Genomic DNA, 26,884 nt, shown 5'->3' with positions numbered 1-26,884 from the left:
TTTTCCGACGTCCACAGTTTCCAAAAACAATTTGAAATGTGGACTCGTCAGACCACAGAACACTTTTCCACTTTGCATCAGTCCATCTTAGATGAGCTCGGGCCCAGCGAAGCCGGCGGCGTTTCTGGGTGTTGTTGATAAACGGCTTTCGCTTTGCATAGTAGAGTTTTAACTTGCACTTACAGACGTAGCGACCAACTGTAGTTACTGACAGTGCTTCTCTGAAGTGCTCCTGAGCCCATGTGGTGATATCCTTTACACACCGATGTCGGTTTTTGATGCAGTACCGCCTGAGAGATGGAAGGTCCGTAATGAAATCACTTAAGTGCAGTGATTTCTCCAGATTCTCTGAACCTTTTGATGATATTACGGACCGTAAATGGTGAAATCCCTAAATTCCTTGCAATAGCTCGTTGAAATATGTTGTTCTTAAACTGTTGGACAATTTGCTCACGCATTTGTTCACAAAGTGGTGACCCTCGACCCATCCTTGTTTGTGAATGACTGAGCGTTTTATGGAAGCGGCTTTTATACCCAATCATGGCACCCACCTGTTCCCAATTAGCCTGTTCACCCGTGGGATGTTCCAAATAAGTGTTTTGATGGAGCATTCCTCAACTTTCTCCGTCTTTTTTGCCACTCGTGCCAGCTTTCTTGAAACATGTTGCAGACTTTAAATTCCAAATGAGCTAATATTTGCATGTGAGTTGAAGCCTTGGTTAAAGTTCACAAAAACAATTATTTGCATCTTGTATAGAGAACTCTATTTGATGTGAGGCCTTTTTTTGGTTGTTGAAAATTTTCTCATATCATGTCACGGGGGTGCATGTCTGTTGAGGTGAGCTGCAGGTCACACCCCTCTCTGCCAGAGCATCAGGTTTGGGTGTGTCTTCCAACTGAGGGCACCAGGTGGAGATGATTTGGTGATGACAGGAGTTGGCAGACACGCACAGGACAGCGGGAGGAATAAGGGTGAAAGAAATGTTTGCAGGGATCGGACGTGGAAAAGAAGGTAAAGCTTGTCTTGAACAAAGAAAGTAGGAGCCGATGAGCTTTGAATTGGTGTTGTGTGCTTGTAGCTTTCATTGTGAACTGTGGATGGATGTTGACTTCAGCATTTGGGGAATTCTATGTGATTAAATGTAGGTTAAAATGTGGTGAATTAAAAGGTAATGTGATTAAAATGCAAGTTAAGCTATTTTTACCAATCACGTGGGTTAGAAGTAGAGTTCAGAAATGATGAGTATTTTTTTAAAAAGGGTGCAAGCTAAAAGTAATTTAATACGTTTGCTTAAAATTGTTCAACTACTCAAATTTGGTTAAATCATGATTGAACAGTGCTTTAGATCAGGGGTGTCAAACTCATTTTAGATCGGGGGGGGGCCACATGGAGGAAAAATCCACTCCCAAGTGGGCCGGACTGGTAAAATCACGGCACGATAACTTAAAAATAAAGACGACTTCAGATTGTTTTCTTTGTTTAAAAATAGAACGAGTGTATGGGTTTTTAACATGTAAAGCGACTTTGGGTACTTAGAAAAGCGCTATATAAATCCCAGGTATTATTATTATTATATTCTGAAATTGTACAAATCATAATTTTGTTGTTTTTACACTTACATGTTGCGGTTAATGGTATTCTATCTTTATTAGTCGTTATTTTGTTGTTTTTACACGTACATGTTGCGGTTAATAGTATTCTATCTTTATTAGTCGTTATTTATACTTTCTGAATAATGTATGTGATCATGTTATAATTGGTGTTACTTTTCAATCTATCAAAATAGAAACATAATATCGAAATCAAATTAAAGCTGCAAGCAGCGATGGACGGGACCGACTTTGACGGCACATAAAATCCAAACCGGAGCAGTAATTAAAACTCTTTCATCAACTTTTAATCAGAAGGGTTCAATCTCTCTCCTGTGCTAGTTTGAAGCCGACACGACAAACGCGCTCAGGGGAGATAATGTTTGAAAAAAGGTGGCCGGTTATTACAAAACTTTTGTTTTGAAGGGGGAATTGCAAACTTCTTGTTGATTTTTGCTGGGGGTTGTCAATTTATGAAATGTAGGTCTAAGTGAGACCTACATAGAGGTTTTTGTTTCATGTTTCTACGACATTCCTACTGGAAGTTACAGGCAGTTTTGTCTGTTTTCTTCCTAGGAGCAGTTTTGTCTGTGTTTTACTCCAAGGGGGCGCTAGAGCGCAATTTAGAGTTTTGGGGTTTGCTTTTTCATTACATCGCAATTTTCGCCAGTCCTGATGTGTGTGTCCAGTTTGGTGAGTTTTGAAGCATGTTAAGGTGGTCAAATCACAGCTCAAAGAGGCAAAAGTGACTGATTTTACAAAACTTTTGTTTTGAAAGGGGAATTGCCAACTTCCTGTTGATTTTTGCTGAAAGATGTTAGTGTATGAAATTTAGGTCTAAGTGAGACCTACATAGAGGTGTTTCCTTCTGGAAGTTATAGGCAGTTTTGTCTGTTTTTTCCTAGGGTGCGCTAGAGCGCAATTTTGAGTTTTGGGGTTTAGTTTTTTGATTAGATTGCAATTTTTGCCAGTCCTGATGTGTGTGTCAAATTTGGTGAGTTTTGAAGCATGTTAATGGGGGTCAAATTACAGCTCAAAGAGGCGGCCGGTATAATAATAATAATAAAACCTTACAATTACAATAGGCTCCTCTGTCCCAAAGGGACATTGCGGTCCCTAATTACAGGATGTTATTTATGTAGTTTGCTAATTTTCCTCAACTGGTGCACTAACGTGGTTTATTTTTGTTTTTTTACATATCTACAAAGATACAAAGATTGCTTCCTGTACTGTATATACTGTTATACTATTTGATCTTGCACTGGTACTGTATTTGACTACTGCACTTCTACTTGTACTGATACCTCTACCATAACTACTGTAACTTATTGTGCAACTTATTGTCTTGTAATTAATGTACATCAGAGCTATTCAATTTTTTTTTTTTGTATTTAGTGTTTTATATTCTGTAACTAGTGTTTGGATCCCACTGTACGCAATATCTGAAGAGCATGGAAAAAGGCATTTCACTGTGGCGTACTCCGCATGTGACGAATAAAACTTGAAACTTGAATGACTATTGCAACATCTAGTGGACACATTTAGAACAGCAGTTTCTTTCATTCAACAATTTCTGCTAATTCTTTTACTTGGCAAACTCATTTATTCTGGGGTGCTTAAGTGTTGGTATTTTCTACATTACATTTTCTTAAAGTTCATTTTGTAGTAGTATTTAATGTTATTGGCCCGGTCAACTTTAAAATAAATAAAATGAAGCAAAGAGAAAAAAGCTGAGTCTTGGTCTTTGGGTGAATCCCTGTCCTAACTTATTTTGGGAAGCTGCACTTTAAACCCTTTTAGAACAGACCTGGGAATTCTGCGGCCCGCGGGCCACATCCGGCCCTTTGTACGTCCCTGTCCGGCCCGCGTTAGGCCAATCATAACTTACAAAATACATTTAAAAAAGTATATATGTCGAGTGTGCAATACAACGGTGCTACTTTTGTTTTGAAAAGCGTTATTTGTATTACTTCCGTGTGGACGTATGCTCGTGCGTGATTGTGAGTGAATGTGAACAGCTGCAATCACAAATTACAAAATAAAGTTGAAAAAACATCTATGTCGTGCGCGCAATACAACTGTGCTGCTTTTATTTTGAAAAGTGTTATTTATCTGTCCGTGTGTAACCTGTGAGTCAAGGTGCACAGCGACAAGTGATGCACCGTTTACACCCGAGACGCTAAATAGAGAAAAGTTGATGACGAATGGTGTGTTTTCAACAAGACATGGACTGCCAAGCAACGTTCCCTCTAAGGTGCGTGCCTGCGCAATTGCGCACTGCTCAAGCGTCCTCTGCGCACAGCAAATATATGCCGCGCACCAAATCAAACCCATCTGAATTCTAAACAAAATAAACACATTTATTCTGTATAATTTTGCAATGCAACTCTGAGTGACAGTGACAACAAGCGGCCCTAACGGTGTTCGTCAACACCGTTCAATTGAACACCGTTCAATTATTGTAACGTCTATCGAGATGCTTCGAGGACAGGGATTATATCAATCACTTTATTGAGCAAAACTGTTTATATTCGGCCATAACCACACCAAAAACATGAGTAAAACACTTCTATCTCGAAAAACTAGTCATTTTCTGCCGTACAAACCAGGCCAAAACCAACTTGTCATCTGTCACCAACACGCATACCACTAAGCCACTGGTGCGTTTATGGCCACACAAAAAGTCGGACAACTCAAACACCACACAAAGTTACACTATGACTCCTCAGTCATACGTGTGCTTATTTTACTGTCATTTATTATTAATGTTAATGTATTTATATTAATCATGGAATGCTGTTACTAGAGAAAGTTACAGGAATGCACACTTCATCCTATGCTTACATTTCATTGTGCAACATGAGGATGTTTAAGGGGAACTAAATGTGATCTCTGAAAGGTGTACAAATTATTTCCAAAACAGTGCTTTTGGTATAAAGTTAAGTTAGGTTAAATGAAAGTATTATTATTCTTATTATTATTATTTACCTTACGGTATGTATAAAAAATAATATTGAGCAAAATTTAATTGAAATATTGTCGATGTGGCCCTCCAGCAGTGTTAGGGTTGCTCAAGAGGCCCCCGGTAAAAATTAATTGCCCACCCCTGCTTTAGAAATATGAGGGTCACTTAAATGTCAGCTGATGGAGGAGCAGGTAAAATAGTGATTTAAGTAGAAGTAGAGGCTAGTGAAAGGCACGCACAGTCGAAAGGGGATTCACATGGCCTTATTCGTGACGGTTTTCCTGACACATGAAACGTGACGAATTGGGGGCGTGTGCACTATCCAGTGAATTTATTTAAGGGGTGGTCTTGATTGATTATTTGAAGTAGATGGCACATCAGGCATTCAATAAACTCGTATCAACTAGGTGTTTATCGAAGTCGGGGGTTGGCAACCAGCGCCGACCTAGTGGCTCCCTGGAGTTTTTTCAAAAAATGCATTCACATTTTTGTTTTAATTTGTTTTCTTTAGAAGGACAAACATGACACAAACCTTCCTAACTGTTTGTGATCCCACTGTTTGTATTAAACATGCTTTATTGATGAGAGTATTTGGCGAGCGCCGTTTTGTCCTACTAATTTCAGCGGTCTTGATCTTGCCGTAGTTTGATTACAAGTACAACTTTCTACGACGCTGCCACAGGAAGACGTGTTTTATGCCACTCCTATGTCTCATTTTGTCCACCAAACTTTTTATGCTGTGCATGAATGCACAAAGGTGAGCTTTGTTGAAGTTATTGACTTGTTGGAGTGCTTATCAGGCATATTTGGTCACTGTCAATGAATCAATCAATGTTTATTTATATAGCCCTAAATCACAAGTGTCTCAAAGGGCTGCACAAGCCACAACGACATCCGCGGAGCAGAGCCCACATAAGGGCAAGGAAAAACTCTCAACCCCAATGGGACGTTGATGCATGACTGCAAGCTATTAGATTCGAACGTGCTATCTAGACTAGCTATATGTACATATTGCATCGTTATGCCTCGTGTGTAGGTATATTTGAGCTCATTTAATTTCCTTTACTTATGTCCTCTGTGTATTTAATTTATATTTGCATGTCTCATGACACATTATCTGTATGTAACATTGGCTGCATTTCTGAGAGTTGTTTGTGTGCCATGTTGTTCCAGACCACAGCAAACGTTACCCAACTTGCAAAGATTGTAATAAATCCATTAGAGGAAAACTTTATCTTGGACACGCACATTTATACCTTTGGCCATTCTATGCCAGGAGTTATCGCATCCTCTGAGAAGCCTCTGTTTTCCAATGTGTAGATCAGGGGTCACCAACGCGGTGCCCGCGGGCACCAGGTAGCCCGTAAGGACCAGATGAGTAGCCCGCCGGCCTGTTCTAAAAATAGCTCAAATAGCAGCACTTACCAGTGAGCTGCCTCTATTTTTTTAATTTTATTTATTTACTAGCAAGCTGGTCTCGCTTTGCTCAACATTTTTAATTCTAAGAGAGACAAAACTCAAATAGAATTTGAAAATCCAAGAAAATATTTTAAAGACTTGGTTTTCACTTGTTTAAATAAATTCATTATTTTTTTTACTTTGCTTCTTATAACTTTCAGAAAGACAATTTTAGAGAAAAAATACAACCTTAAAAATTATTTTAGGATTTTTAAACACATATACCTTTTTACCTTTTGAATTCCTTCCTCTTCTTTCCTGACTATTTAAATCAATGTTCAAGTAAATTTATTTTTTTTATTGTAAAGAATAATAAATACATTTTAATTTAATTCTTCATTTTAGCTTCTGTTTTTTTCGACGAAGAATATTTGTGAAATATTTCTTCAAACGTATTATGATTAAAATTCCAAAAAATTATTCTGGCAAATCTAGAAAATCTGTAGAATCAAATTTAAATCTTATTTCAAGGTCTTTTGAATTTCTTTTAAAATTTTTGTTCTGGAAAATCTAGAAGAAATAATGATTTGTCTTTGTTAGAAATATAGCTTGGTCCAATTTGTTATATATTCTAACAAAGTGTAGATTGGATTTTAACCTATTTAAAACATGTCATCAAAATTCTAAAATGAATCTTAATCAGGAAAAATTACTAATGATGTTCCATAAATTCTTTTTTAAAGTTTTTCTCTTCTTTTTTTCGGTTGAATTTTGAATTTTAAAGAGTCGAAATTGAAGATAAACTATGTTTCAAAATTTAATTGTAATTTTTTTCGTGTTTTCTCCTCTTTTAAACCGTTCAATTAAGTGTAAATATCATTAATTATTAATAATAACATAGAGTTAAAGGTAAATTGAGCAAATTGGCTATTTGTGGCAATTTATTTAAGTGTCTATCAAACTGGTAGCCCTTCGCATTAATCAGTACCCAAGAAGTAGCTCTTGGTTTCAAAAAGGTTGGTGACCCCTGGTGTAGATTAATGTCAACGAAGATTTGCGTCAGCCTGTGACAGTTATTTTGATAGTAGGCTACTATAGACACTTACGTCATGTTATGCCTTCATTATAACACTTCCACAATGCTTTTATTTGTTGGAGGCTCCAGACAGATCATTTGTTTGTATTTTTGGTCCAATATGGCTCTTTCAACATTTTGGGTTGCCGGCCCCCGATCTAAGTGGACAATAAAGCAGGCCTTTAATTGGGGCATGTTTACACTATCGGAGCAGAAGTCACTATTTGAGCATTTGTTGAGGTGCTGCGTTGAGTGGCGGTCTCTGAGGAGGATGCAACAAGTGTTTAATGGAGGTCTGGCGTGTAATTGAATAAAAGCCACCACTGTCAATGAATTGTGTCCATTGAGTGTATCAGGCGTTACCTGCAAACGGCTCCTTTGTTAATATGATTAAGACATTCCCCGTGTGCACTGCAGTAGCCAGTCCACCTCTTACACGGTCCAACACACTGCAACTGATCTCCGACCACTTCACTGGTGTAATTCATAAACATTGAGCACTTGACAAAAGGCAGCAAGTCTGTGATGTCTGATGGAAAAAAACAATACTCCATGTCAAATTAAAGAAGCCGGAAGAAGAATTGCAACACTTAGGTGGACTTACTGTTGATCTCGATTGATGCGGAGACGACTTCCTTGAACTGCACGCTTGCGTTGCTAAAGGCCTGAGAGACCAGGCTGATGTTCTCCTGCAGGATTTGGGCCAAGTTGTCATCGAGGTGAGTGTTGAGCCATTGGATTTGGGTTTGGTTGTTCTGATAAGAGTACTCTGCTCGGCTTGTCGCGGCCACGCTACTCGGTCTACAGAGGAGGGTGAAGAAATGAGGGCGCTTGGACTTGAAACAGGAAGTAACTTGGAGGGGTAAACCTACGACAGAGCCACGACTTCTACTTTGGAGTTGGCCTTCTTCAGCAGAGACTTTATCTAAATGAGAAATAACATGATGGATGAAACTTAGGCAGGCATTGCCTCCGTAACCCCATGAATTGGATCGATACCTTCTTGATTATGGCGTTAGCGGACTGAACTTTGGTGTCCTGGTAGAGGCCCCTTGCTCGCCTTGCTGGAAGACCACTTCCTGGTCTTGTAGCAGAAGGACACAGCCAATGAAAACGGCTTCAATTGAAATAAACGGCATGATTTGGTTACTGAACTTACGATAACTTGACGACTTGTACTTTCTCAAAGGCTTCAGGTTCCGCTTGTTTGCATAAGGGTTGAAGCTGAAAGAAATGGTGTTGAATAACAACAATAAGGCATAGATCAATGTTGTCCAATGTGTGGCCCAGGGGATATTTGGGGGCAGCAGCTATTTTTTTAAAAGGCCCGCATGTTTTTGCCATAAAAAACACACATATATATATATATATATATATATATATATATATATATATATATATGTGTGTGTATATATATATATGTGTGTGTATATATATATATGTGTGTGTATATATCCATCCATTCATTCATTCATTTTTTTTATCGCTTATCCACTTCGGGGCCGCAGGGGGTTCTGGAGCCTATCTCAGCTGCATTCGGGCGGAAGGCGGGGTACACCCTGGACAAGTTGCCAACTCATCACAGGGCCAACACAGATAGACCGACAACATTCACATTCACACACTAGGGCCAATTTAGTGTTGCCAATCAACTTATCCTCAGGTACATGTCTTTGTAGGCGGGTACTCCCTCAGGGAGTACCCGGAGGGAACCCACCCAGTCCCAGGGAGAACATGCAAACTCCACACAGAAAGATCCCGAGCACGGGATCGAACCCACATATACTTTGTATATCTATCTATCTATCCATCTATCTATCTATCTATCTATCTATCTATATCTATATATATATATATAAAGCAGTTTGGTGAATTCATATAATAATGGGCAAATGCCTTCCTATCTATCTGACCTGCTTTTACTATTTCAACCCTTGCTGATCCTGGGGTGTGATGGCACCAAACATTTGACTCATGGGGAGGCGGCATTTAGCAATGACGGTTATTAAGAAAACAAGGTTAAAGACACACCTTCTTAATCAGGCTTTTTTTGGACTCTGTTACAGTCTTCTTTGTTTTTCTTTAATTTTTCATTACAATATTTTCTATTGTCTTTATTGCTATTATTACTACTATTATTCCTTCAATGTTATGTTTTTATTCATTTATTAATGTATTAATTATATTTTATTTTGAAATAATTTTAGAATACGTGTGTGGCACTTGCATGCCTATGAAAATTGTTACATAAAGTCTGATTGATTGAAGCATTCTTGACCTTGCATTTTTAACATATAAATTTAGTACAAATAAATCTATACTGTACCTCCTTTTGTAATTTGGTGATGAAATCTAGTGACTCTGGGGACGACAAATTATTATAAGCGTCCAGAAAGGTGATCTTGATGTCCAAAGTAATATCTGCTTTTCGAGTAGGTATGGCACCAGTATCTGGATGGGAAAATAACTTCTGTATTACATTAAATAATATAATATGACAAAAAACATTGGATTATATTAAGTAAAATTGTTGTAAATATATGTGACGTATAGATGGTCTTACCAATATCAGGAGATGTGTTGTTTTGTCCGTAGGAGCACGTATCTCCATAAATGTTGTCTGGGCAAATGCAGTGACATCTGCCAAGCTCTGAGCTGTACTTGCACTCGCCTGCTTGACACTGACAATCCCCTTCTTTGCACTCGGGGGTAGTTGGAGAATCACTTGTCTTCTCACTTGTTGACGTAGGTTGTGTAACATATGGCGTGCTGCTGATTACTGTGGAATGTGAATGAGAAGTAGCTGTGGATGAAACGGGAACTGATGTTGGTGTCTGAACGTTAAGTGTCAGGGTAGAAGGGGTAATCAGTTCACTTGTTAATAATTATTTACTTGTTGGTTCAGTTTGACTTGACTTAAAATTCAAACTTAAAGAATCAGAGTTGAACTCATTAGGTGTTGATTCTCCAAATGTCACTGTTGTTTCAGTCTTAAACTGTAGTACTGAAGTTGAAGACGTACCTGTTGTTAATGGTTCGGTGCTGGTTGGAGAGGGTTGGGTTGTTTCCAGATGGGTTACTGCTGTGTCTGTTCTATACTCAGTTGAGGTCTCTGTGAATCCAGTTGTCTTTGGAGGCAAAGTTGCTGAAACCTCAGTCTCTGTAGAAGAACTGGATGTTGCAGTGGACTGATCATTGTTGGTAGTCTGCATTGTTCCGACAGTGGTGGATGTTTCTGGTGATGTGTTGGATTCAGTTGAATCAGTGGGCATGATGGGTGTCACAGATGTAGTCTTTGACTCTGAAGATGAAGTCAGTTCACTTGTTAATGGTTCTTTGCTTGTTGGTTCAGTTTGACTTGACTTTGTATTCAAACTTGTTGATTCAGTGCTGAACTCATTAGGTGTTGATTCCCCAAATGTCACTGTTGTTTCAGTTGTAAACTGTGGTACTGAAGTTGAAGACGTACCTGTTGTTAATGGTTCGGTGCTGGTTAGAGAGGGTTGGGTTGTTTCCAGATTGGTTACTGCTGTGTCTGTCCTATACTCAGCTGAGGTCTCTGTGAATCCAGTGGTCTTTGGAGGCAAAGTTGCTGAAACCTCAGTCTCTGTAGAAGAACTGGATGCTGCGGTGGACTGATCATTGTTGGTAGTCTGCATTGTTCCCACAGTGGTGGATGTTTCTGGTGATATGTTGGATTCAGTTGAATCAGTGGGCATGATGGGTGTCACAGATGTAGTCTTTGACTCTGAAGATGAAGTCAGTTCACTTGTCAATGGTTCTTGGCTTGTTGGTTCAGTTTGACTTGACTTTGTATTCAAACTTGTTGATTCAGTGCTGAACTCATTAGGTGTTGATTCCCCAAATGTCACTGTTGTTTCAGTTGTAAACTGTGGTACTGAAGTTGAAGACGTACCTGTTGTTAATGGTTCGGTGCTGGTTAGAGAGGGTTGGGTTGTTTCCAGATTGGTTACTGCTGTGTCTGTCCTATACTCAGCTGAGGTCTCTGTGAATCCAGTGGTCTTTGGAGGCAAAGTTGCTGAAACCTCAGTCTCTGTAGAAGAACTGGATGTTGCAGTGGACTGATCATTGTTGGTAGTCTGCATTGTTCCCACAGTGGTGGATGTTTCTGGTGATGTGTTGGATTCAGTTGAATCCGTGGGCATGATGGTTGTCACAGATGTAGTCTTTGACTCTGAAGATGGAGTCAGTTCACTTGTTAATGGTTCTTGGCTTGTTGGCTCAGTTTGACTTGACTTTGTGTTCAAACTTGTTGATTCAGTGCTAAACTCATTAGGTGTTGATTCCCCAATTGTCACTGTTGTTTCGGTTGTAAACTGTGGTACTGAAGCTGAAGACATACCTGTTGTTAATGGTTCGGTGCTGGTTAGAGAGGATTGGGTTGTTTCCAGATTGGTTACTGCTGTGTCTGTCCTATACTCAGCCGAGGTCTCTGTGAATCCAGTGGTCTTTGGAGGCAAAGTTGCTGAAACCTCAGTCTCTGTAGAAGAACTGGATGTTGCAGTGGACTGATCATTGTTGGTAGTCTGCATTGTTCCCACAGTGGTGGATGTTTCTGGTGATGTGTTGGATTCAGTTGAATCAGTGGGCATGATGGGTGTCACAGATGTAGTCTTTGACTCTGAAGATGAAGTCAGTTCACTTGTTAATGGTTCTTGGCTTGTTGGCTCAGTTTGACTTGACTTTGTATTCAAACTTGTTGATTCAGTGCTAAACTCATTAGGTGTTGATTCCCCAAACGTCACTGTTGTTTCAGTTGTAAACTGTGGTACTGAAGTTGAAGACGTACCTGTTGATAATGGTTCGGTGCTGGTTAGAGAGGGTTGTGTTGTTTCCAGATTGGTTACTGCTGCGTCTGTCCTATACTCAGTTGAGGTCTCTGTGAATCCAGTTGTCTTTGGAGGCAAAGTTGCTGAAACCTCAGTTTCTGAAGAAGAACTGGATGTTGCAGTGGACTGATCGTTGTTGGTAGTCTGCATTGTTCCCACAGTGGTGGATGTTTCTGGTGATGTGTTGGATTCAGTTGAATCAGTGGGCATGATGGTTGTCACAGATGTAGTCTTTGACTCTGAAGATGAAGTCAGTTCACTTGTTAATGGTTCTTGGCTTGTTGGCTCAGTTTGACTTGACTTTGTATTCAAACTTGTTGATTCAGTGCTAAACTCATTAGGTGTTGATTCCCCAAATGTCACTGTTGTTTCAGTTGTAAACTGTGGTACTGAAGTTGAAGACGTACTTATTGTTAATGGTTCGGTGCTGGTTAGAGAGGGTTGGGTTGTTTCCAGATTGGTTACTGCTGTGTCTGTCCTATACTCAGCTGAGGTCTCTGTGAATCCAGTGGTCTTTGGAGGCAAAGTTGCTGAAACCTCAGTCTCTGTAGAAGAACTGGATGTTGCACTGGACTGATCATTGTTGGTAGTCTGCATTGTTCCCACAGTGGTGGATGTTTCTGGTGATGTGTTGGATTCAGTTGAATCAGTGGGCGTGATGGTTGTCACAGATGTAGTCTTAGGCTCTGAAGATGAAGTCAGTTCACTTGTCAATGGTTCTTGGCTTGTTGGCTCAGTTTGACTTGACTTTGTATTCAAACTTGTTGATTCTGTGCTAAACTCATTAGGTGTTGATTCCCCAATTGTCACTGTTGTTTCGGTTGTAAACTGTGGTACTGAAGTTGAAGACATAACTGTTGTTAATGGTTCGGTGCTGGTTAGAGAGGGTTGGGTTGTTTCCAGATTGGTTACTGCTGCGTCTGTCCTATACTCAGTTGAGGTCTCTGTGAATCCAGTTGTCTTTGGAGGCAAAGTTGCTGAAACCTCAGTTTCTGAAGACGAACTGGATGTTGCAGTGGACTGATCGTTGTTGGTAGTCTGCATTGTTCCCACAGTGGTGGATGTTTCTGGTGATGTGTTGGATTCAGTTGAATCAGTGGGCATGATGGGTGTCACAGATGTAGTCTTTGACTCTGAAGATGGAGTCAGTTCACTTGTTAATGGTTCTTGGCTTGTTGGCTCAGTTTGACTTGACTTTGTATTCAAACTTGTTGATTCAGTGCTAAACTCATTAGGTGTTGATTCCCCAAATGTCACTGTAGTTTCAGTTGTAAACTGTGGTACTGAAGTTGAAGACGTACCTGTTGTTAATGGTTCTGTGCTGGTTAGAGAGGGTTGGGTTGTTTCCAGATTGGTTACTGCTGTGTCTGTCCTATACTCAGCTGAGGTCTCTGTGAATCCAGTGGTCTTTGGAGGCAAAGTTGCTGAAACCTCAGTCTCTGTAGAAGAACTGGATGTTGCAGTGGACTGATCATTGTTGGTAGTCTGCATTGTTCCCACAGTGGTGGATGTTTCTGGTGATGTGTTGGATTCAGTTGAATCAGTGGGCATGATGGTTGTCACAGATGTAGTCTCAGGCTCTGAAGATGAAGTCAGTTCACTTGTCAATGGTTCTTGGCTTGTTGGCTCAGTTTGACTTGACTTTGTATTCAAACTTGTTGATTCAGTGCTAAACTCATTAGGTGTTGATTCCCCAAACGTCACTGTTGTTTCAGTTGAAAACTGTGGTACTGAAGTTGAAGACGTACCTGTTGATAATGGTTTGGTGCTGGTTAGAGAGGGTTGTGTTGTTTCCAGATTGGTTACTGCTGCGTCTGTCCTATACTCAGTTGAGGTCTCTGTGAATCCAGTTGTCTTTGGAGGCAAAGTTGCTGAAACCTCAGTTTCTGAAGACGAACTGGATGTTGCAGTGGACTGATCGTTGTTGGTAGTCTGCATTGTTCCCACAGTGGTGGATGTTTCTGGTGATGTGTTGGATTCAGTTGAATCAGTGGGCATGATGGGTGTCACAGATGTAGTCTTTGACTCTGAAGATGAAGTCAGTTCACTTGTCAATGGTTCTTGGCTTGTTGGCTCAGTTTGACTTGACTTTGTATTCAAACTTGTTGATTCAGTGCTGAACTCATTAGGTGTTGATTCCCCAAATGTCACTGTTGTTTCAGTTGTAAACTGCGGTACTGAAGTTGAAGACGTACCTGTTGTTAATGGTTCGGTGCTGGTTAGAGAGGATTGGGTTGTTTCCAGATTGGTTACTGCTGTGTCTGTCCTATACTCAGCCGAGGTCTCTGTGAATCCAGTTGTCTTTGTAGGCAAAGTTGCTGAAACCTCAGTTTCTGTAGAAGAACTGGATGTTGCAGTGGACTGATCGTTGTTGGTAGTCTGCATTGTTCCCACAGTGGTGGATGTTTCTGGTGATGTGTTGGATTCAGTTGAATCAGTGGGCATGATGGGTGTCACAGATGTAGTCTTTGACTCTGAAGATGAAGTCAGTTCACTTGTTAATGGTTCTTGGCTTGTTGGCTCAGTTTGACTTGACTTTGTGTTCAAACTTGTTGATTCAGTGCTAAACTCATTAGGTGTTGATTCCCCAATTGTCACTGTTGTTTCGGTTGTAAACTGTGGTACTGAAGTTGAAGACATACCTGTTGTTAATGGTTCGGTGCTGGTTAGAGAGGGTTGGGTTGTTTCCAGATTGGTTACCGCTGTGTCTGTCCTATACTCAGCCGAGGTCTCTGTGAATCCAGTGGTCTTTGGAGGCAAAGTTGCTGAAACCTCAGTCTCTGTTGAAGAACTGGATGTTGCAGTGGACTGATCATTGTTGGTAGTCTGCATTGTTCCCACAGTGGTGGATGTTTCTGGTGATGTGTTGGATTCAGTTGAATCAGTGGGCATGAGGGTTGTCACAGATGTAGTCTTTGACTCTGAAGATGGAGTCAGTTCACTTGTTAATGGTTCTTGGCTTGTTGGCTCAGTTTGACTTGACTTTGTGTTCAAACTTGTTGATTCAGTGCTAAACTCATTAGGTGTTGATTCCCCAAATGTCACTGTTGTTTCAGTTGTAAACTGTGGTACTGAAGTTGAAGACGTACCTGTTGTTAATGGTTCGGTGCTAGTTAGTGAGGGTTGGGTTGTTTCCAGATTGGTTACTGCTGTGTCCGTCCTATACTCAGCTGAGGTCTCTGTGAATCCAGTGGTCTTTGGAGGCAAAGTTGCTGAAACCTCAGTTTCTGTAGAAGAACTGGATGCTGCAGTGGACTGATCATTGTTGGTAGTCTGCATTGTTCCCACAGTGGTGGATGTTTCTGGTGATGTGTTGGATTCAGTTGAATCAGTGGGCATGATGGTTGTCACAGATGTAGTCTTAGGCTCTGAAGATGAAGTCAGTTCACTTGTCAATGGTTCTTGGCTTGTTGGCTCAGTTTGACTTGACTTTGTATTCAAACTTGTTGATTCAGTGCTAAACTCATTAGGTGTTGATTCCCCAAATGTCACTGTTGTTTCAGTTGTAAACTGTGGTACTGAAGTTGAAGACGTACCTGTTGATAATGGTTCGGTGCTGGTTAGAGAGGGTTGTGTTGTTTCCAGATTGGTTACTGCTGCGTCTGTCCTATACTCAGTTGAAGTCTCTGTGAATCCAGTGGTCTTTGGAGGCAAAGTTGCTGAAACCTCAGTCTCTGTAGAAGAACTGGATGTTGCAGTGGACTGATCATTGTTGGTAGTCTGCATTGTTCCCACAGTGGTGGATGTTTCTGGTGATGTGTTGGATTCAGTTGAATCCGTGGGCATGATGGTTGTCACAGATGTAGTCTTTGACTCTGAAGATGAAGTCAGTTCACTTGTCAATGGTTCTTGGCTTGTTGGCTCAGTTTGACTTGACTTTGTATTCAAACTTGTTGATTCAGTGCTAAACTCATTAGGTGTTGATTCCCCAAATGTCACTGTTGTTTCGGTTGTAAACTGTGGTACTGGGGTTGAAGACATACCTGTTGTTAATGGTTCGGTGCTGGTTAGAGAGGGTTGGGTTGTTTCCAGATTGGTTACTGCTGTGTCTGTCCTATACTCAGCTGAGGTCTCTGTGAATCCAGTGGTCTTTGGAGGCAAAGTTGCTGAAACCTCAGTCTCTGTAGAAGAACTGGATGTTGCAGTGGACTGATCATTGTTGGTAGTCTGCATTGTTCCCACAGTGGTGGATGTTTCTGGTGATGTGTTGGATTCAGTTGAATCAGTGGGCATGATGGTTGTCACAGATGTAGTCTTTGACTCTGAAGATGAAGTCAGTTCACTTGTTAATGGTTCTTGGCTTGTTGGCTCAGTTTGACTTGACTTTGTGTTCAAACTTGTTGATTCAGTGCTAAACTCATTAGGTGTTGATTCCTCAAATGTCACTGTTGTTTCAGTTGTAAACTGTGGTACTGAAGTTGAAGACGTACCTGTTGATAATGGTTCGGTGCTGGTTAGAGAGGGTTGTGTTGTTTCCAGATTGGTTACTGCTGCGTCTGTCCTATACTCAGTTGAGGTCTCTGTGAATCCAGTTGTCTTTGGAGGCAAAGTTGCTGAAACCTCAGTCTCTGTAGAAGAACTGGATGTTGCAGTGGACTGATCGTTGTTGGTAGTCTGCATTGTTCCCACAGTGGTGGATGTTTCTGGTGATGTGTTGGATTCAGTTGAATCAGTGGGCATGATGGGTGTCACAGATGTAGTCTTTGACTCTGAAGATGAAGTCAGTTCACTTGTCAATGGTTCTTGGCTTGTTGGCTCAGTTTGACTTGACTTTGTATTCAAACTTGTTGATTCAGTGCTAAACTCATTAGGTGTTGATTCCCCAAATGTCACTGTTGTTTCAGTTGTAAACTGTGGTACTGAAGTTGAAGACATACTTGTTGTTAATGGTTCGGTGCTGGTTAGAGAGGGTTGGGTTGTTTCCAGATTGGTTACAGCTGCGTCTGTCCTATACTCAGTTGAGGTCTCTGTGAATCCAGTTGTCTTTGGAGGCAAAGTTGCTGAAACCTCAGTCTCAGTAGAAGAACTGGATGTTGCAGTGGACTGATCATTGTTGGTAGTCTGCATTGTTCCCACAGTGGTGGATGTTTCTGATGATGTGTTGGATTCAGTTGAATCAGTGGGCATGATGGTTGTCACAGATGTAGTCTTAGGCTCTGAAGATGAAGTCAGTTCACTTGTCAATGGTTCTTGGCTTGTTGGCTCAGTTTGACTTGACTTTGTATTCAAACTTGTTGATTCAGTGCTAAACTCATTAGGTGTTGATTCCCCAAACGTCACTGTTGTTTCAGTTGTAAACTGTGGTACTGAAGTTGAAGACGTACCTGTTGATAATGGTTCGGTACTGGTTAGAGAGGGTTGTGTTGTTTCCAGATTGGTTACTGCTGTGTCTGTCCTATACTCAGCTGAGGTCTCTGTGAATCCAGTGGTCTTTGGAGGCAAAGTTGCTGAAACCTCAGTTTCTGTAGAAGAACTGGATGTTGCAGTGGACTGATCATTGTTGGTAGTCTGCATTGTTCCCACAGTGGTGGATGTTTCTGGTGATGTGTTGGATTCAGTTGAATCAGTGGGAATGATGGTTGTCACAGATGTAGTCTTAGGCTCTGAAGATGAAGTCAGTTCACTTGTCAATGGTACTTGGCTTGTTGGTTCAGTTTGACTTGACTTTGTATTCAAACTTGTTGATTCAGTGCTAAACTCATTAGGTGTTGATTCCCCAAATGTCACTGTTGTTTCAGTTGTAAACTGTGGTACTGAAGTTGAAGACGTACCTGTTGATAATGGTTCGGTGCTGGTTAGAGAGGGTTGTGTTGTTTCCAGATTGGTTACTGCTGTGTCTGTCCTATACTCAGCTGAGGTCTCTGTGAATCCAGTGGTCTTTGGAGGCAAAGTTGCTGAAACCTCAGTTTCTGAAGAAGAACTGGATGTTGCAGTGGACTGATCGTTGTTGGTAGTCTGCATTGTTCCCACAGTAGTGGATGTTTCTGGTGATGTGTTGGATTCAGTTGAATCAGTGGGCATGATGGTTGTTACAGATGTAGTCTTAGGCTCTGAAGATGAAGTCAGTTCACTTGTCAATGGTTCTTGGCTTGTTGGCTCAGTTTGACTTGACTTTGTATTCAAACTTGTTGATTCAGTGCTAAACTCATTAGGTGTTGATTCCCCAAATGTCACTGTTGTTTCAGTTGTAAACTGTGGTATTGAAGTTGAAGACGTACTTGTTGTTAATGGTTCGGTGCTGGTTAGAGAGGGTTGGGTTGTTTCCAGATTGGTTACTGCTGTGTCTGTCCTATACTCAGCTGAGGTCTCTGTGAATCCAGTGGTCTTTGGAGGCAAAGTTGCTGAAACCTCAGTTTCTGTAGAAGAACTGGATGTTGCAGTGGACTGATCATTGTTGGTAGTCTGCATTGTTCCCACAGTGGTGGATGTTTCTGGTGATGTGTTGGATTCAGTTGAATCAGTGGGCATGATGGTTGTCACAGATGTAGTCTTAGGCTCTGAAGATGAAGTCAGTTCACTTGTCAATGGTTCTTGGCTTGTTGGCTCAGTTTGACTTGACTTTGTATTCAAACTTGTTGATTCAGTGCTAAACTCATTAGGTGTTGATTCCCCAAACGTCACTGTTGTTTCAGTTGTAAACTGTGGTACTGAAGTTGAAGACGTACCTGTTGATAATGGTTCGGTGCTGGTTAGAGAGGGTTGTGTTGTTTCCAGATTGGTTACTGCTGTGTCTGTCCTATACTCAGCTGAGGTCTCTGTGAATCCAGTGGTCTTTGGAGGCAAAGTTGCTGAAACCTCAGTTTCTGTAGAAGAACTGGATGTTGCAGTGGACTGATCATTGTTGGTAGTCTGCATTGTTCCCACAGTGGTGGATGTTTCTGGTGATGTGTTGGATTCAGTTGAATCAGTGGGAATGATGGTTGTCACAGATGTAGTCTTAGGCTCTGAAGATGAAGTCAGTTCACTTGTCAATGGTTCTTGGCTTGTTGGCTCAGTTTGACTTGACTTTGTATTCAAACTTGTTGATTCTGTGCTAAACTCATTAGGTGTTGATTCCCCAATTGTCACTGTTGTTTCGGTTGTAAACTGTGGTACTGAAGCTGAAGACATACCTGTTGTTAATGGTTCGGTGCTGGTTAGAGCGGATTGGGTTGTTTCCAGATTGGTTACTGCTGTGTCTGTCCTATACTCAGCTGAGGTCTCTGTGAATCCAGTGGTCTTTGGAGGCAAAGTTGCTGAAACCTCAGTTTCTGTAGAAGAACTGGATGCTGCAGTGGACTGATCATTGTTGGTAGTCTGCATTGTTCCCACAGTGGTGGATGTTTCTGGTGATGTGTTGGATTCAGTTGAATCAGTGGGCATGATGTTTGTCACAGATGTAGTCTTAGGCTCTGAAGATGAAGTCAGTTCACTTGTCAATGGTTCTTGGCTTGTTGGCTCAGTTTGACTTGACTTTGTATTCAAACTTGTTGATTCAGTGCTAAACTCATTAGGTGTTGATTCCCCAAACGTCACTGTTGTTTCAGTTGTAAACTGTGGTACTGAAGTTGAAGACGTACCTGTTGATAAAGGTTCGGTGCTGGTTAGAGAGGGTTGTGTTGTTTCCAGATTGGTTACTGCTGTGTCTGTCCTATACTCAGCTGAGGTCTCTGTGAATCCAGTGGTCTTTGGAGGCAAAGTTGCTGAAACCTCAGTTTCTGTAGAAGAACTGGATGTTGCAGTGGACTGATCATTGTTGGTAGTCTGCATTGTTCCCACAGTGGTGGATGTTTCTGGTGATGTGTTGGATTCAGTTGAATCAGTGGGCATGATGGTTGTCACAGATGTAGTCTTAGGCTCTGAAGATGAAGTCAGTTCACTTGTCAATGGTTCTTGGCTTGTTGGCTCAGTTTGACTTGACTTTGTATTCAAACTTGTTGATTCAGTGCTAAACTCATTAGGTGTTGATTCCCCAAACGTCACTGTTGTTTCAGTTGTAAACTGTGGTACTGAAGTTGAAGACGTACCTGTTGATAATGGTTCGGTGCTGGTTAGAGAGGGTTGTGTTGTTTCCAGATTGGTTACTGCTGTGTCTGTCCTATACTCAGCTGAGGTCTCTGTGAATCCAGTGGTCTTTGGAGGCAAAGTTGCTGAAACCTCAGTTTCTGTAGAAGAACTGGATGTTGCAGTGGACTGATCATTGTTGGTAGTCTGCATTGTTCCCACAGTGGTGGATGTTTCTGGTGATGTGTTGGATTCAGTTGAATCAGTGGGAATGATGGTTGTCACAGATGTAGTCTTAGGCTCTGAAGATGAAGTCAGTTCACTTGTCAATGGTTCTTGGCTTGTTGGCTCAGTTTGACTTGACTTTGTATTCAAACTTGTTGATTCTGTGCTAAACTCATTAGGTGTTGATTCCCCAATTGTCACTGTTGTTTCGGTTGTAAACTGTGGTACTGAAGCTGAAGACATACCTGTTGTTAATGGTTCGGTGCTGGTTAGAGAGGATTGGGTTGTTTCCAGATTGGTTACTGCTGTGTCTGTCCTATACTCAGCTGAGGTCTCTGTGAATCCAGTGGTCTTTGGAGGCAAAGTTGCTGAAACCTCAGTTTCTGTAGAAGAACTGGATGCTGCAGTGGACTGATCATTGTTGGTAGTCTGCATTGTTCCCACAGTGGTGGATGTTTCTGGTGATGTGTTGGATTCAGTTGAATCAGTGGGCATGATGTTTGTCACAGATGTAGTCTTAGGCTCTGAAGATGAAGTCAGTTCACTTGTCAATGGTTCTTGGCTTGTTGGCTCAGTTTGACTTGACTTTGTATTCAAACTTGTTGATTCAGTGCTAAACTCATTAGGTGTTGATTCCCCAAACGTCACTGTTGTTTCAGTTGTAAACTGTGGTACTGAAGTTGAAGACGTACCTGTTGATAATGGTTCGGTGCTGGTTAGAGAGGGTTGTGTTGTTTCCAGATTGGTTACTGCTGTGTCTGTCCTATACTCAGCTGAGGTCTCTGTGAATCCAGTGGTCTTTGGAGGCAAAGTTGCTGAAACCTCAGTTTCTGTAGAAGAACTGGATGTTGCAGTGGACTGATCATTGTTGGTAGTCTGCATTGTTCCCACAGTGGTGGATGTTTCTGGTGATGTGTTGGATTCAGTTGAATCAGTGGGAATGATGGTTGTCACAGATGTAGTCTTAGGCTCTGAAGATGAAGTCAGTTCACTTGTCAATGGTTCTTTGCTTGTTGGCTCAGTTTGACTTGACTTTGTATTCAAACTTGTTGATTCTGTGCTAAACTCATTAGGTGTTGATTCCCCAATTGTCACTGTTGTTTCAGTTGTAAACTGTGGTACTGAAGTTGAAGACGTACCTGTTGATAATGGTTCGGTGCTGGTTAGAGAGGGTTGTGTTGTTTCCAGATTGGTTACTGCTGCGTCTGTCCTATACTCAGTTGAGGTCTCTGTGAATCCAGTTGTCTTTTGAGGCAAAGTTGCTGAAACCTCAGTTTCTGAAGAAGAACTGGATGTTGCAGTGGACTGATCGTTGTTGGTAGTCTGCATTGTTCCCACAGTGGTGGATGTTTCTGGTGATGTGTTGGATTCAGTTGAATCAGTGGGCATGATGGGTGTCACAGATGTAGTTTTTGACTCTGAAGATGAAGTCAGTTCACTTGTCAATGGTTCTTGGCTTGTTGGTTCAGTTTGACTTGACTTTGTATTCAAACTTGTTGATTCAGTGCTGAACTCATTAGGTGTTGATTCCCCAAATGTCACTGTTGTTTCAGTTGTAAACTGTGGTACTGAAGTTGAAGACGTACCTGTTGTTAATGGTTCAGTGCTGGTTAGAGAGGGTTGGGTTGTTTCCAGATTGGTTACTGCTGCGTCTGTCCTATACTCAGTTGAGGTCTCTGTGAATCCAGTTGTCTTTGGAGGCAAAGTTGCTGAAACCTCAGTTTCTGTAGAAGAACTGGATGTTGCAGTGGACTGATCATTGTTGGTAGTCTGCATTGTTCCCACAGTGGTGGATGTTTCTGGTGATGTGTTGGATTCAGTTGAATCAGTGGGAATGATGGTTGTCACAGATGTAGTCTTAGGCTCTGAAGATGAAGTCAGTTCACTTGTTAATGGTTCTTTGCTTGTTGGCTCAGTTTGACTTGACTTTGTATTCAAACTTGTTGATTCTGTGCTAAACTCATTAGGTGTTGATTCCCCAATTGTCACTGTTGTTTCGGTTGTAAACTGTGGTACTGAAGCTGAAGACATACCTGTTGTTAATGGTTCGGTGCTGGTTAGAGAGGGTTGTGTTGTTTCCAGATTGGTTACCGCTGCGTCTGTCCTATACTCAGTTGAGGTCTCTGTGAATCCAGTTGTCTTTGGAGGCAAAGTTGCTGAAACCTCAGTTTCTGAAGAAGAACTGGATGTTGCAGTGGACTGATCGTTGTTGGTAGTCTGCATTGTTCCCACAGTAGTGGATGTTTCTGGTGATGTGTTGGATTCAGTTGAATCAGTGGGCATGATGGGTGTCACAGATGTAGTCTTTGACTCTGAAGATGAAGTCAGTTCACTTGTCAATGGTTCTTGGCTTGTTGGTTCAGTTTGACTTGACTTTGTATTCAAACTTGTTGATTCAGTGGTGAACTCATTAGGTGTTGATTCCCCAAATGTCACCGTTGGTTCAGTTGTAAACTGTGGTACTGAAGTTGAAGACGTACCTGTTGTTAATGGTTCAGTGCTGGTTAGAGAGGGTTGGGTTGTTTCCAGATTGGTTACTGCTGTGTCTGTCCTATACTCAGCTGAGGTCTCTGTGAATCCAGTGGTCTTTGGAGGCAAAGTTGCTGAAACCTCAGTTTCTGTAGAAGAACTGGATGTTGCAGTGGACTGATCATTGTTGGTAGTCTGCATTGTTCCCACAGTGGTGGATGTTTCTGGTGATGTGTTGGATTCAGTTGAATCAGTGGGCATGATGGGTGTCACAGATGTAGTCTTAGGCTCTGAAGATGAAGTCAGTTCACTTGTCAATGGTTCTTGGCTTGTTGGCTCAGTTTGACTTGACTTTGTATTCAAACTTGTTAATTCAGTGCTAAACTCATTAGGTGTTGATTCCCCAATTGTCACTGTTGTTTCGGTTGTAAACTGTGGTACTGAAGTTGAAGACATACCTGTTGTTAATGGTTCGGTGCTGGTTAGAGAGGGTTGTGTTGTTTCCAGATTGGTTACTGCTGTGTCTGTCCTATACTCAGCCGAGGTCTCTGTGAATCCAGTGGTCTTTGGAGGCAAAGTTGCTGAAACCTCAGTCTCTGTAGAAGAACTGGATGTTGCAGTGGACTGATCATTGTTGGTAGTCTGCATTGTTCCCACAGTGGTGGATGTTTCTGGTGATGTGTTGGATTCAGTTGAATCAGTGGGCATGATGGTTGTCACAGATGTAGTCTTTGACTCTGAAGATGAAGTCAGTTCACTTGTCAATGGTTCTTGGCTTGTTGGCTCAGTTTGACTTGACTTTGTATTCAAACTTGTTGATTCAGTGCTAAACTCATTAGGTGTTGATTCCCCAAATGTCACTGTTGTTTCAGTTGTAAACTGTGGTACTGAAGTTGAAGACATACCTGTTGTTAATGGTTCGGTGCTGGTTAGAGAGGGTTGTGTTGTTTCCGGATTGGTTACTGCTGCGTCTGTCCTATACTCAGTTGAGGTCTCTGTGAATCCAGTTGTCTTTGTAGGCAAAGTTGCTGAAACCTCAGTTTCTGTAGAAGAACTGGATGTTGCAGTGGACTGATCGTTGTTGGTAGTCTGCATTGTTCCCACAGTGGTGGATGTTTCTGGTGATGTGTTGGATTCAGTTGAATCAGTGGGCATGATGGGTGTCACAGATGTAGTCTTTGACTCTGAAGATGAAGTCAGTTCACTTGTTAATGGTTCTTGGCTTGTTGGCTCAGTTTGACTTGACTTTGTGTTCAAACTTGTTGATTCAGTGCTGAACTCATTAGGTGTTGATTCCCCAAATGTCACCGTTGTTTCAGTTGTAAACTGTGGTACTGAAGTTGAAGACGTACCTGTTGTTAATGGTTCGGTGCTGGTTAGAGAGGGTTGGGTTGTTTCCAGATTGGTTACTGCTGCGTCTGTCCTATACTCAGTTGAGGTCTCTGTGAATCCAGTTGTCTTTGGAGGCAAAGTTGCTGAAACCTCAGTTTCTGTAGAAGAACTGGATGTTGCAGTGGACCGATCATTGTTGGTAGTCTGCATTGTTCCCACAGTGGTGGATGTTTCTGGTGATGTGTTGGATTCAGTTGAATCAGTGGGAATAATGGTTGTCACAGATGTAGTCTTAGGCTCTGAAGATGAAGTCAGTTCACTTGTCAATGGTTCTTTGCTTGTTGGCTCAGTTTGACTTGACTTTGTATTCAAACTTGTTGATTCTGTGCTAAACTCATTAGGTGTTGATTCCCCAATTGTCACTGTTGTTTCGGTTGTAAACTGTGGTACTGAAGCTGAAGACATACCTGTTGTTAATGGTTCGGTGCTGGTTAGAGAGGATTGGGTTGTTTCCAGATTGGTTACTGCTGTGTCTGTCCTATACTCAGCCGAGGTCTCTGTGAATCCAGTGGTCTTTGGAGGCAAAGTTGCTGAAACCTCAGTCTCTGTAGAAGAACTGGATGTTGCAGTGGACTGATCATTGTTGGTAGTCTGCATTGTTCCCACAGTGGTGGATGTTTCTGGTGATGTGTTGGATTCAGTTGAATCAGTGGGCATGATGGGTGTCACAGATGTAGTCTTTGACTCTGAAGATGAAGTCAGTTCACTTGTCAATGGTTCTTGGCTTGTTGGTTCAGTTTGACTTGACTTTGTATTCAAACTTGTTGATTCAGTGCTGAACTCATTAGGTGTTGATTCCCCAATTGTCACTGTTGTTTCAGTTGTAAACTGTGGTATTGAAGTTGAAGACGTACTTGTTGTTAATGGTTCGGTGCTGGTTAGAGAGGGTTGGGTTGTTTCCAGATTGGTTACTGCTGTGTCTGTCCTATACTCAGCTGAGGTCTCTGTGAATCCAGTGGTCTTTGGAGGCAAAGTTGCTGAAACCTCAGTTTCTGTAGAAGAACTGGATGCTGCAGTGGACTGATCATTGTTGGTAGTCTGCATTGTTCCCACAGTGGTGGATATTTCTGGTGATGTGTTGGATTCAGTTGAATCAGTGGGCATGATGGTTGTCACAGATGTAGTCTTAGGCTCTGAAGATGAAGTCAGTTCACTTGTCAATGGTTCTTGGCTTGTTGGCTCAGTTTGACTTGACTTTGTATTCAAACTTGTTGATTCAGTGCTAAACTCATTAGGTGTTGATTCCCCAAACGTCACTGTTGTTTCAGTTGTAAACTGTGGTACTGAAGTTGAAGACGTACCTGTTGATAATGGTTCGGTGCTGGTTAGAGAGGGTTGTGTTGTTTCCAGATTGGTTACTGCTGTGTCTGTCCTATACTCAGCTGAGGTCTCTGTGAATCCAGTGGTCTTTGGAGGCAAGGTTGCTGAAACCTCAGTTTCTGTAGAAGAACTGGATGTTGCAGTGGACTGATCATTGTTGGTAGTCTGCATTGTTCCCACAGTGGTGGATGTTTCTGGTGATGTGTTGGATTCAGTTGAATCAGTGGGAATGATGGTTGTCACAGATGTAGTCTTAGGCTCTGAAGATGAAGTCAGTTCACTTGTCAATGGTTCTTTGCTTGTTGGCTCAGTTTGACTTGACTTTGTATTCAAACTTGTTGATTCTGTGCTAAACTCATTAGGTGTTGATTCCCCAATTGTCACTGTTGTTTCGGTTGTAAACTGTGGTACTGAAGCTGAAGACATACCTGTTGTTAATGGTTCGGTGCTGGTTAGAGAGGATTGGGTTGTTTCCAGATTGGTTACTGCTGTGTCTGTCCTATACTCAGCTGAGGTCTCTGTGAATCCAGTGGTCTTTGGAGGCAAAGTTGCTGAAACCTCAGTTTCTGTAGAAGAACTGGATGCTGCAGTGGACTGATCATTGTTGGTAGTCTGCATTGTTCCCACAGTGGTGGATGTTTCTGGTGATGTGTTGGATTCAGTTGAATCAGTGGGCATGATGTTTGTCACAGATGTAGTCTTAGGCTCTGAAGATGAAGTCAGTTCACTTGTCAATGGTTCTTGGCTTGTTGGCTCAGTTTGACTTGACTTTGTATTCAAACTTGTTGATTCAGTGCTAAACTCATTAGGTGTTGATTCCCCAAACGTCACTGTTGTTTCAGTTGTAAACTGTGGTACTGAAGTTGAAGACGTACCTGTTGATAATGGTTCGGTGCTGGTTAGAGAGGGTTGTGTTGTTTCCAGATTGGTTACTGCTGTGTCTGTCCTATACTCAGCTGAGGTCTCTGTGAATCCAGTGGTCTTTGGAGGCAAAGTTGCTGAAACCTCAGTTTCTGTAGAAGAACTGGATGTTGCAGTGGACTGATCATTGTTGGTAGTCTGCATTGTTCCCACAGTGGTGGATGTTTCTGGTGATGTGTTGGATTCAGTTGAATCAGTGGGAATGATGGTTGTCACAGATGTAGTCTTAGGCTCTGAAGATGAAGTCAGTTCACTTGTCAATGGTTCTTTGCTTGTTGGCTCAGTTTGACTTGACTTTGTATTCAAACTTGTTGATTCTGTGCTAAACTCATTAGGTGTTGATTCCCCAATTGTCACTGTTGTTTCAGTTGTAAACTGTGGTACTGAAGTTGAAGACGTACCTGTTGATAATGGTTCGGTGCTGGTTAGAGAGGGTTGTGTTGTTTCCAGATTGGTTACTGCTGCGTCTGTCCTATACTCAGTTGAGGTCTCTGTGAATCCAGTTGTCTTTTGAGGCAAAGTTGCTGAAACCTCAGTTTCTGAAGAAGAACTGGATGTTGCAGTGGACTGATCGTTGTTGGTAGTCTGCATTGTTCCCACAGTGGTGGATGTTTCTGGTGATGTGTTGGATTCAGTTGAATCAGTGGGCATGATGGGTGTCACAGATGTAGTTTTTGACTCTGAAGATGAAGTCAG

General features: G+C 41.6%; 1 protein-coding gene across 6 annotated transcripts in view; it reads left to right on the top strand.

Moving 5' to 3' along the window:
- Positions 1–738: 738 nt before the first annotated feature.
- pax7a (paired box 7a) overlaps positions 739–26,884 on the top strand; it is a 317,190-nt gene continuing 291,044 nt past the window's right edge. For all 6 annotated transcript variants that reach the window (XM_062037927.1, XM_062037930.1, XM_062037928.1 and 3 more), the window contains exon 1: positions 739–1,012. The gene's annotated coding sequence lies outside the window, so the exon portion shown is untranslated. The remainder of the gene's footprint in view (positions 1,013–26,884) is intronic.

The sequence above is a fragment of the Entelurus aequoreus genome, linkage group LG26 (genome assembly GCF_033978785.1).
Source record: "Entelurus aequoreus isolate RoL-2023_Sb linkage group LG26, RoL_Eaeq_v1.1, whole genome shotgun sequence".
Classification (NCBI taxonomy): Eukaryota; Metazoa; Chordata; class Actinopteri; order Syngnathiformes; family Syngnathidae; genus Entelurus; species Entelurus aequoreus.
This window is presented reverse-complemented; position numbering and strand designations above follow the sequence as displayed.